The sequence below is a fragment of the Suncus etruscus genome, chromosome 16 (assembly GCF_024139225.1).
Source record: "Suncus etruscus isolate mSunEtr1 chromosome 16, mSunEtr1.pri.cur, whole genome shotgun sequence".
NCBI classification, from domain to species: domain Eukaryota; kingdom Metazoa; phylum Chordata; class Mammalia; order Eulipotyphla; family Soricidae; genus Suncus; species Suncus etruscus.
The window spans coordinates 58,036,014-58,047,897 of NC_064863.1; the positions used below are offsets into that span (position 1 = coordinate 58,036,014).

Below are 11,884 nucleotides of genomic sequence, written 5' to 3' on the forward strand. Positions count from 1 at the left end.
ATTTTTGTCTCCTATAATTTACTAACAATAAAATTATTTTTAACCTGACTTCTCATTATATGAGCATGAGTTTTATTATAAAACACATAAGACTTGTGGCATTTCAAAGATAGAGAAAATATTGTTTCTAAGTCTCTTTAATTTGGTGCTAAAATTATCCAGGTAAAGGGAATTTTTATCAAAGATATATTTGCTTTTAATACACACAAATTAGATGAAGAAAGAATTAATTACCATCCAATTAAATGTCAAAGAAATATAATATCAGTACTATACATGAATCTCAAAAATATTTTTAAAAGAATAAATCAGCAGGCCCATTGGGAGATTTGATGTCTAGGTCACAGAAGTACCACAGCCTACACTCCCTCCTGGCTTTTGGTGATCTTTTTCCTTTACATGCCTTTATTTTACTCTGGTCATTCTGTTAGAATTTCAGGTTTTCTGCTGTCCACCTATTCACTAGGGCACAAAAGAGAAATCTAATATGAAGGTACCTGACTGTATCCCTATTTAGGTGCTAATTTATCTGTCCTTTAATCACTTTCATTATCTACTTAACTCATGTATATAATATTTAAAATGCCTAGGTGAATTAGCAAGACTAACACCTTCCTATACTTCCCTTTACTTTGTCCATAATAGTAAGATGTGGTCATGTACCAATATTTGCTACTAAGCTGACTACAACAACAGATATCAGTATACAGATTTTACACTGGCCAAAAGCAGAATTTAAGGCAGCATTGAGAACCTCACATACAAAAAGACAGCCACTTTTTCCCTTCCATGTCCATTTATCCTCATTATAGATATAAAAATATTAAATTACTTACCTCTTCACATCAACAGAATTTACAACAGTAGTAGCAGATAGATCTGTATGAAGAATTAAAAGAGATAAAACTTCAATTTGTAGGAAACATCTTATCATTCCTTAGATAATTATGACTAAACCTTACTACTTAATTTTTCCTATCATAAAAATACATCATCATAAGAGTAACTGTGTGTATGATCTGTGGACCATTTTGATTCTACAACCTTTGCTGACTTCCTTTTGCATGATGACTTCACACCTCTAATCATAGAAGCACTCAATAAATAGCTAAGAATTGGAATAAACCTAAATGCCCAACAAAAGATGAGTTGATCATGAATATATAAGTATATAGAATAGAATACTACATATTTCTAAGGAATGAAGCAATCATGTAACTCACTGTGACATGGATGGAACTGGAAAATATTTTGTTAAATGAAACAAGCCATATTAAGAATAAATACAGCTTGATTTCACTTATATATTGTATTTAGAATAAGTACACGAGGAAATGCAATGGTTTAAATGGGAGTTGTTGAAGACATTTTAGGATGCAGAGAGAGTATAGTAAGAAAGAATCACATTAAGTGGTTGAGGTGAAAGACAAATATGAAAGGATGGAAGACAATGACCAAGGAGTTTCAGGTATATTGGTGATATTAAGAAAGAGCAGAACTAAATATCCAAGCCAGAGTCAACAACTGAAATCATAAGATCCAAACTTTAACAAGCAAACTTTAAAAGATACCTGTTATGCTGGTGAGTGGGGCAGTGGGTGGTGCCATGAATGGACTCTAGAAACATTGATGGGAGGATATTGACATGTTGGTTGGATTGGTCCTGAAACATTATATGTCTGAAACTCAAGTATAAATATTTTTGTAAGTCACAATGAATTTAATAACAAAATTAAAAAATACCTCGGTGCTCAATCATACTAGATATTCAGTTTGCCCTCCACCTTGAACATTTTATGTATTTCAGTCTCATGTGGACCCAACTTAGACTTCATGTGAATAGACAGCGACCATCCAAACCTGAAGCCTAGACCTTGGACATAGAACCAACATAGCTCTCTGCAATTGCTACAGGAAACAAAATTCCCCTGGGACATTCTTAATATTGCTCTGACACCATGTGCCAATTTTGATATGACATCCTGACAGTGAGAAAATGGCAACAACTTGAGGTAAGAGCAGGTTGTCTTATCTCATCACATAATAATATGATGAAATCAGAAGACATGTCATCCTTTGATCTGTGTAAAAGCCAATGTCACTAACAACAGAAAACTGATTCTGACAACCATGACTGGGCAGAACTTACCCTGGGAGCAATAGAAAGAGCCTAGTCTAGGCTTTGGCCCATGATCTGTATAACCAAGGTCTCTAATTTTAGAAGTCTGTCTGAAACAACTGCAACTGAGCAGAACTTCTGAAACCATAGTGAAATACTCTATCCTAGGCTTTGTCTTAGGATCAGTGCAAAAACCAAGACCACCAACTACAGAAGACTGATCAAAACAACAATGATGGAAAAGAACACAGGGCATAAATCTAGAATAATATTGTAAAGCTGTACTAAGTTATTATAAGGGACAAAAATGGTCATTTTGTTCTAATCAAAGTATCAGGCTCCATCATCTCTGTGTTCTGGTTTTGACCTGAGCTTTTATCCTTGGCAAGACTTTTTCTTGTAGGTTTTTGTCTCAAGCAAAACCAAAACAGATGAAGTAAAGGAAAACTAGAAAACAAAACAAGTAATACATATATATATATATATATATATATGTATATATATATATATATATATATATACACACACACACACACACACACACATATAAAGGAAGAAATAAAATGGATTTTAAAAAGTAATTAAGGTTGCTAGCTTCGGCAGCACATATACTAAAATAGGAATGATACAGAGAAGATTAGCATGGCCCCTGCACAAGGATGACACGCACATTCGTGAAGCGTTCCATATTTAAAAAAAAAGTAATTAAGGAAAAAGTAATGTAGAATACTACCTTACATTTGGGATAGACAGGTTAAGAGGTAGTATTATAGAGGTATTAAGCATATAAAACATAAACCTATATTAAACATATAGGCTTCCCTATTGTCTTTTGACCTGAATCCAGTATCAAGCAAAGGTCCACATGGTGGGGGGGTAATAGGAGGGCCACAGAGCATGAGTCAGCAAAAGTGTTGGTTGTAGTTTATTGCTAGGGGACAAGACATTTTGCTCAGAGGGTATTCTTTTGCTTGGGAGCTGAGTGATGACTTATTGGGGCATGAGGTCAGTCTTGATACCAAATCATTTAAGGACTGAGGGTAAAGAGCATTAATAAGATGGGATATCAAATCAGAATTGGGGGGGTGAATGGATAGTAGGATTTTATTTATTTCTTCCTTTATATCTATGTGTGTGGGCATTTTTTTTTTACTTGTTTTGTTTTCTAGTCTTTCTTAACTTCATCTGTTTTGGTTCTGCTTGAGACAAAAACCTACAAAAATAGTTTTGCTTAGGATAAAAGCTCAGCTCAAAATCAGGACACAGAGATGATGGAGACTGACACTCTCACTCCCAAATGCACTAGCAATATAATATAGCACCATTTTTTTTTTGCAAAGGCATACTATAAAGGGGAAATTTTATGTATAGAAACAAGCTCTTATCTACTAGTGATAAGAACTCATATATTTCACAATAAATGAGTGCCTCCCACTTTGAACATATGTCATGTTAGACTTCATGTAAATAGACAGTGACAGTCCAACCACAAAGCTTAGATCTCAGACATAAAATCTACAAAGTTCTCCACAATAGTTGCAGGAACCAAACTGCCCCTGGAACATTCCTAATATTGCTCTGACACCAACATATGCCAATTTTGATATAACATCCTGACAATGAGAAAATGGCAGCAACTAGTCACCTAAATCAGAAGACATGTCATGATCTGTGCAAAGTCAACATTACTAACTACAGAAGACTGACTTTGACAACCATGACTGGGAGAACTTATCTTGGGAGCTAGGGTTTGTCCCATGTTCTGTACAACCAAGATCTGTATTTCCAGAGGTCTGACTGAGACAACTACAAATGAGCAGAACTTCTGGAACCATGATGAAAGACGGTATCCTAGGCTTTGTCTTAGTATCAGTGCAAAAACCAAGACCACCAACTACAGAAGACTGATTAAAACAACAGGGATGAAACAGAACTTCTGGAACTGTAAAGAAAGACTCCATCTTGGGCTTCACCCTATGACCTAGACGAAATACTCCTCTTTGAGAGCCAAATCTAAATTGTAAACAATCCATGCCTATAGTATATATATATCCCCTCCTATACACTGTCCTTCTACCCCCTTCAGAAATCCTACTATCCATCCTCTGGCTCACTGACCCCTTTCACAGCTGCTATTACTCCAGTGGAGAGGTTTTCCATTGAGGTATTTAATTCGTAAGTCGAATTTTTCAATCCTGTTATTTCAGTGTGAAAATTACTAGTTTCAATCGTCAAATCCTCTTGATGCTTATTTGTGCTCCATTCAAGTCTATCTATGCTTTTTTTTGAGTTCCCCGAACATCTTCCATGATTCTACTCTAAACATTTTATTTGAGAGGATACCTAACTGTTTCGTAATTTGCGAATTATCAGAGCAGCCATCTTGACTCTTTAAACATGGGGTTGTACTCCAAAATTTCCCCATTGTTTAGGTTGCAGATTGCTTTTTACAATGAGGAGAAGTGGAGTTCAGGGGTTAAAAGATCAGCTTGGCTGTGGAGCGAAGTGGAGCAGCCGCCCTCCTCCGGTGTGTGTCCTGGAGAGATTATGATTCTTGGTGTCTCTGGGCTGGCTCCCACAGAAAAAAGCTGTTTTTTCTTTTTCATATTCTTGCAGCTAAATTTCTGGGGCACTTTGAGGTGAATTGATAAAAACTGTTCTGAGTAACTTTGCTTTGTTATGGTAATTATCATCCTTAACACCTGAGACTGGCTTACCCCTATAAAAACCTCTATTGAAAATAAACTCATCGCACTCCTGCTAGAAGACGTGTTAATCCCACATACTCTGTGTGTGTGGTTATTATTTTTTCAATATTATTCCATTCAGTGGCCCGTGCTCCTGCTTTCTTCTTGTGAAGGACTCCATCCCACTTGACTTGCTGAGATGCAGGAGGTATACAACACTTCTCAGATCACAAGACACTAAATTTAGAAGTGAACTACAAAGGTTCACAGAAGAAAAATTTTAACACCTGGAAATTAAACAGCACACTGCTGAACAACCAGTGGGATAGAGATGAAATCAAAGAGGAAATCAAAACATTTCTGGAAATAAATGACAATGAAGATACAAACTATCAGAATGTATGGGACACAGCAAAAGCAGCACTAAGTAGAAAATTATAGCTGTACCAGCACATATCAGAAAGGAAGAACATGCCTACATAAATAGCTTATTGACACAGTTTTTAAAATTAGAAAATTATCAACAAATGGATCCAAAAATAGGCAGGCAGAAGGAAATAATAAAGTTTAGAGCAAAAATCAATGAATCAAAAATAACCATTTGAAAGATCAACTAAAGCAAAAGTTGGTTCTTTGAAAAAATATAAACAAGATTGATAAGCCACTAGCAAAACTCACAAAGATAATGAAGAGAGAAACTTACTAATTGGATTAGAAATGAAAAGGGTGACATCACTACTAATACTCTACAGTTAAACCAAGATGATCTAGCATATCTCAATACATCCATCACTACTGAGGAAATTAAAAAGTCTTCCCCCAAACAAAGCCCTGGCAGAGATGGATTCACTAATGAATTTTTTCAAACCTTTCTATAGGAACTACTACCAATACTTTTCAGGCTCTTTTCTGAAATTGAAAAATCATGAACACTCCAAAATAGTCTTTTGAAACTAACATCACCCTGTCCAATGTTTAGGGAGTACTGACATTTTAATGATATTACTCCTCAAATCCACGAGCAGAGTGTCTCCAATTCCTTGTCTTGAAGCAGTGTTTTGTAGTTTTCTTGTTATAAGTACTTCACCTCTTTAAGATAATTTTAAGGTATTGATTCTGTGTCACAAAAATGAGATTTTTTGATGTTCATTTCTTCTCAATCATTATATGTCTATAAGAATGCCATTGATTTTTCCTTATTAATTTTGTAGCCTAACACCTTGCTTTATGAATCTACTGTTTCCAGAATATATTTTAATAATTAATGGTTTTCTAAACATAACATGTCATCTGAAAACAATGAAAGCTTGGCTTTTTCTTTTCCTATCTGGATGCTCTTAACATCTTTTTCTTGCCTAATCATTATGGCAAGAACTATAAGCACTATGATAAATAGGAAATCGTGAGAGAGGGCAGCCTTGTCTTGTATTAGATTTTAGAGGAAAGTTTTGGAATTTATCTCCATTGAGAATACTATTTGCCATTGGCTTGTGGTAAGTGGCCTCAATTATTGAGAAAACTTTATTCCATTTCCTTATGGTTGAGATATTTTAATTTTTTTAAATTTTTATTATTTATTATATGAGAACAAAGATGAAAAGAGAGAGGACAAGGTAAAGTTACAGTGGGAAGACAATCACCCATAAACAGAATTCTCATAAGAAGCCCCTTGCTGACACCTTAATTTTGAACTTTCAGCCAAAGAACATTAAAAAAATAAAACAGAACCCATGCACGTTTACTTTGTTCCTCAAGTCCCCAGGTTGGAGTACATTATAACATTTCTTAAAAGTAAAGCAATGTCATTTATGTAACTCCTTTAATGGTAAAGGCATAGTATGTTTTTAAAGTTCCACACACATGCATATTAGTTTAATTAACCTCAAAAGTTTAAGTTTGTTTTTTTTTTTAAGGATTAGGGTCAAAGGAACACAGTAAAAACAGTGTTAGAGTGGCAATTGTTATTTGCGTAGGCCCACCAAAATATGGTGGACATGGAAAAAAAAGCCTTGGCCTAAATACAAGGAGACCCTGCCCCTGAAGTTTTCTGGCATAAGACCAACTCTAGTCTCAAGGCATACAAGGTTGTCCAATCCAAGTCATTATCTGTAGTGCCAATACACTTTTATTTTTCACACAGTCACTGTTGTTGGTGTCAGGTTTCTTTAGTTAAAGATCTTGGACTCTGCATATCCTACATCAAAGTCAGGATGATGTGGAGCGGCACTCAGTAGTAGCACTCAGTTTCACCTCACAATTAGAGGGCAATGCAGAGAGCCCTGTCCTAAAAGCACGTTGTTGTTGTTGTTGTTGTTGTTGTTAGGTTTTCTCGGTGTTAAGGGAAGTCTCTTTTGAGTAGGTCGATGTCTGAGCAGCAGTCTGGCCTTCTCTAGTAGAGGATTGCTTCCAGGTTATGTTAAATACAACCTTGGTTGTTTCATAGATGGCTTCCCTGGTTCAGGACTGAATGGAGAATGCCCATTATTCTGAGGCCTGTGCCAGGTCATTATGTCAATGTTCAGAGTGTATGTTCCCATTGCTTTACAAGATTTGTTTGTTCCCATCTTTATTAGATAAGAACTTTTTTGTATGTATAATATTTTCCCATTTAAATTTGCCTATGCCAAAAAAGGAACAATGCCACGTGGTAATATTGATGTATATGGGGGCCACTAGAACAAGTCAAAAAATCCCCATGACTTAGTTCAAACATAAATATTAAAATGAGGGACTCTTACCAGAATTCCTTAGTTAACAGCTCACCAAGAGAAGAACAGACAAAAAGTAGGGAAAATTGTCACTGTATAAGAGCATATTTAGTAAGAGTTATAGCTATTAAGACAATAGATATAAAAATTTAAAAGATATTTATGTGTTGGGGGTGTTAAATCCGGTGCACCACTTTGGTTTGTGATTTGGCCTGTGCAGTATTGAAGTTGAAAAGGGAAAATGTGGGGTAATGATGGTTGGAGGTGAGGGAGTGAAGGACTAAGAATGAGCTTGTAGTGGTGTGGGAAAGGGCAGAATACAAGAGGACATTCTGCATATCCAAAATATACCTTAATCATAGAGAATACTATTAATATAAACTGTACTCTATTTTCAAAATGGAAACCAGAGAGTAGTTGTCAGTAATTGCATTAGTGTAACCAGGCAAATCTCAGCACCCAAAGAAAGAAACAAAATAACTAAAATGTCAGCATTCCTTAAGACATTGTACAAATTTAATGCAATTTCTATTAGTATATCTATAAAATTTTCAAGAAAATTTATTAAATAATTCTGAAATACATACAGAAAAATTAATCTCTAATTTACCCAGAACAATGCTTGGGAAATAGCTTATGGAAGATATGTTAATGGAATTATCACAGACCCTCTATGCTATGGAATATATATGAAGCCTGATAAACCTCTTCAAGAAGTAATGCTAAAATAAATGGTCATGCTTTTTTTTTGGGGGGGGGTTTTGGGTCAAACCTGTGATGCTCAGGAGACACTCCTGGCTATGCACTCAGAAATCATTCCTGGCTTGTGGGACCATATGAGATGCTGGGGATTAAACCAAGGTCCGTCCTGGGTCAGCCATGTGTAAGGCAAAAGCCCTCTAGCTTTTCTATTGCTCCAGCCCCAAAGACTTCATTTTAATACCCTGCCAAAAAAAATGTCAAATCAAAATAAATCACAGACCCTGAATCCATATGTACATAGAGTAAAATGTAGGCAGAGTTCTTTGTGACATTGTAGCTTAAGATATCTAAAGGTCAAAACATCACTGACCAAGTAAGTGGAATAAAGATAAACAAATGGCTATATATGAACCTAAGAAGCTTCTTCAACTCAAAGGAAATAGTGATAAGGAAGAAAAGGCTGCCAAAATACTGAGAGAACTTATTTACCAATATTCATTTGACACAGGGTTATTATATACAATACATAAGGCAATGATAGGACCAGGTTACAAACTGAATAGAGATGTTTCTATTGAAAGCATTTAGATAATTAAAAAAACTTTTTTGTTTTTTATTTGTGGGGGTGTGCCACAAACAGTGGCACTCAGGGATTACTTCTGGCTCTGCACTCAGAAATCAGTCCTGGCTTGGGGAATCATATGGGATGCTGGGGATCAAACCTGTTTCCATGTTGGGTCAGCTGCATGCAAGGCAAATGTCCTACTGCTGTGCTACCACTTTGGCCAGTTACATAATTTTTGTATGCTAACAAAGCTATATTCTTTAATGAGTCACTGATTTGACTATATTTAACTAATTTTGTTTCTTTGCATGTTAATGAAATAAAATTAATCCTGGAAAATATAAAATATAATTAGATCACTGTTATTGTATTCAATTTTTCTTCTAAATATGGTCATATGTATATGGATAAGAATGTGGATATTTCTACCATTGATATAGAATACAGAAAGCAGCATGATCAAAAAAGGGGAATTATGTTCAAATGAGGAAATTTAATATTAGCACAGATTTCTCACAAGAAATCCCCTTGGCCCAAAAAGAATGGTGGCATATACTAAGAAAACAAAAAAACTCAGTGAAATTAGCTTATCATCACGAATACTTCATAAAAGTAGACTTTTATTCATGTTTGAAGGAAGGATACACAATATCATAGATACTAAAGATCTCATAAACTTTAAAGTTTCAAAACTAAGCTTAAAAGAAAAGAAAAGGAGCCGGAGTGGTGGCACAAGTGTTATATATATTTATTTACAGATATATTTATATTATATATTTATTCTTGTAGATATTTATAGGTATTTATATATTATATATCATATATCTAGTATATAATACACAACATATACTATATATTTTAATTATATATAATTCTATATTATAAAATATATTATTATATGTTTATTTATATATTATGATTCTATATATCAGATTCTATAGATATACTATATACAACATATTAATAAGTATAATAGACTAATATATATTATTGTACATAGTGAAGTGAATTGGCCTGGAACAAATCTGGAGCAAATGGACAAATTTTTGGACTCCTACAACTTCTCCAGATTGAACCAATGGCATCCACGTATCATAAAAATATCTTAAAGTTATTTGGATTAGAAAATTCAGATGACTTATATAGTTAGAAATTTATTTAAACCTCTTAGAGATTCAGAAATTAAACAAAGCTTAATTTTAAAGATTAATTTCAAAAAAGATTAATTTCAAATACATAATGTAATTTTAAAGATTATGTGGGAGTTTATTAGAAATCTTTCAATATATATTGACTTAAAGTAAATTTATCTTAATAATAATTATATATTATTAAAGAGGAATAAACTAACCTGGTTATTCTCATCCAAGATGAGCACCCAATTGGTTATAATGTTCCCCAGACCAATTTTGATTTTACCACTTTAGCATAACTTGGGATGTTCGGGAACCACTCAAATAACACTATTGGAACAGGGTTAGATGTTTCAGTAAAAATATATGATAAAGCGATGTTGCTGAAAAATATTGACTTGATCATCAGGTGTTGGAATAACCAGATTTTACCTTTTCAGAATAATTATGTCTTGCTTGTGTTTGTCACTCATGGACTGGAAGTACCTCTGGATTGGTACCTTTTCTGCCCACAAGGGGGTGGTCACTCTCTTCCCAATAAAGACTTCAAGTCAGAGAAATTGCTTTGTTTCATTTGACAGCTAATCTGCTGCCTGCCTATAAATTTGCCTTCTTGCAGAGAGTTTCTGGTAGAACTTTCTTGAAACTGTTTGATCTCTTCAACTTTCTATGAATTATTTTCTGTACCAATGCTGCTTGTAGACCCACATTCCCCAATTATTCAGGATTGAGGCTTCTGCTACACCTGGAAACCAGAATAGGGACTTCGTATACAACTGGTGAAATATTCTCTGAAGTGATTTCATGGTTACTTAAAAGAATAATTCCACCCTGGATAAAGTAACTATTTTCTACTTGGTTCAAAGTTTCAATGGTGAGGGACTCTGACCTTTCTTCACATATATCACTACCTTCTGTATTCCAACAATCAATATAAAATATACCAAAGTAGTAATTCACACAATGGCTATTCTTGTATTGATCCCAATCACCATTATAATTTATATGAAACGTTTTAGTGGGATACACAGGTCAAGTTTTCTGAAATGCCTTCAACTTTGGAAAATAAAAGCACATTCCCAATAGTGACACATGCTCAAGCTAAAAAACCCAAGTGCACTAACTCAACTGGCTCTAGGCCAGAAAAATTGACAGGCACTGAGAATAATATACCATATGAAAGAGATGCTGAAAATGAACCTGCTACAACCCACACTAACACTGAGTCTGAGAGCAAGTCTGTAAGATTACACCTCATTTCTCCCCCACTGTAACTCCATAGTGAGAGTAGAAAGTGCGGGACAAGTGCGGATCCAGAACCAGATCTCTCCCCTCAGGAAAACAATAAAACTTCAAACTGTGGGCTTAAACATAAAATCTCTCAGTCCATTAAAAAAGACATGCTTGCAGTATGATCCATTTTGTGATGATCTGTTTTGTATTGGCTCCTTACTACCAAAAGTGAAGGTAGGTTGTGAACCCCTCCTTACTTTAATAATGTTGCTAAGAACTGCCTCAGTTATTACCAATTGATGCAGTGGAACATGTGAATTTCTAAAAGCTAAAAGCAAACTTAATAATCTAGGTCATTTTGGGAGGATGGATGCAGGAATACAGTTGTCTTATGAAATTTTGGTAGAGGAAGGAGCTTTCTTTGGCCCACACAAGCAGGAAATTTTTACCAAGTGCTCATTTGGAACTTGTCAGGGAGATTGTATTGTGTTGCTTGAAAGAAGGTTGACACAGATGAAGATTTAAAGATAGTTTACAAAAACTTTTCAGGGTGCTTTTGAGTTATAGAGAGAATTTTTGAGGAAACTGACAGATGCTATCTGGAAGCAGGTTAAAATCAAGAAAATATAGCAGCTCCTGACAAATTCGATTTGGAAAATGCCATGAAATCTGTCAGACTATTTTACATCCTATTAAAGAGAGTGTAATGGCATTTCTACAGACTTGTAGACACATTG

At 34.8% G+C, this 11,884-nt stretch overlaps 1 non-coding gene across 1 annotated transcript; it reads left to right on the forward strand.

Annotated features, from left to right (window-relative positions):
- Window positions 1–2,706: 2,706 nt before the first annotated feature.
- Window positions 2,707–2,813, forward strand: LOC126033020 (U6 spliceosomal RNA). The gene has a single exon (XR_007504177.1). It is a non-coding gene; the product is annotated as a U6 spliceosomal RNA (small nuclear RNA).
- Window positions 2,814–11,884: the final 9,071 nt, after the last annotated feature.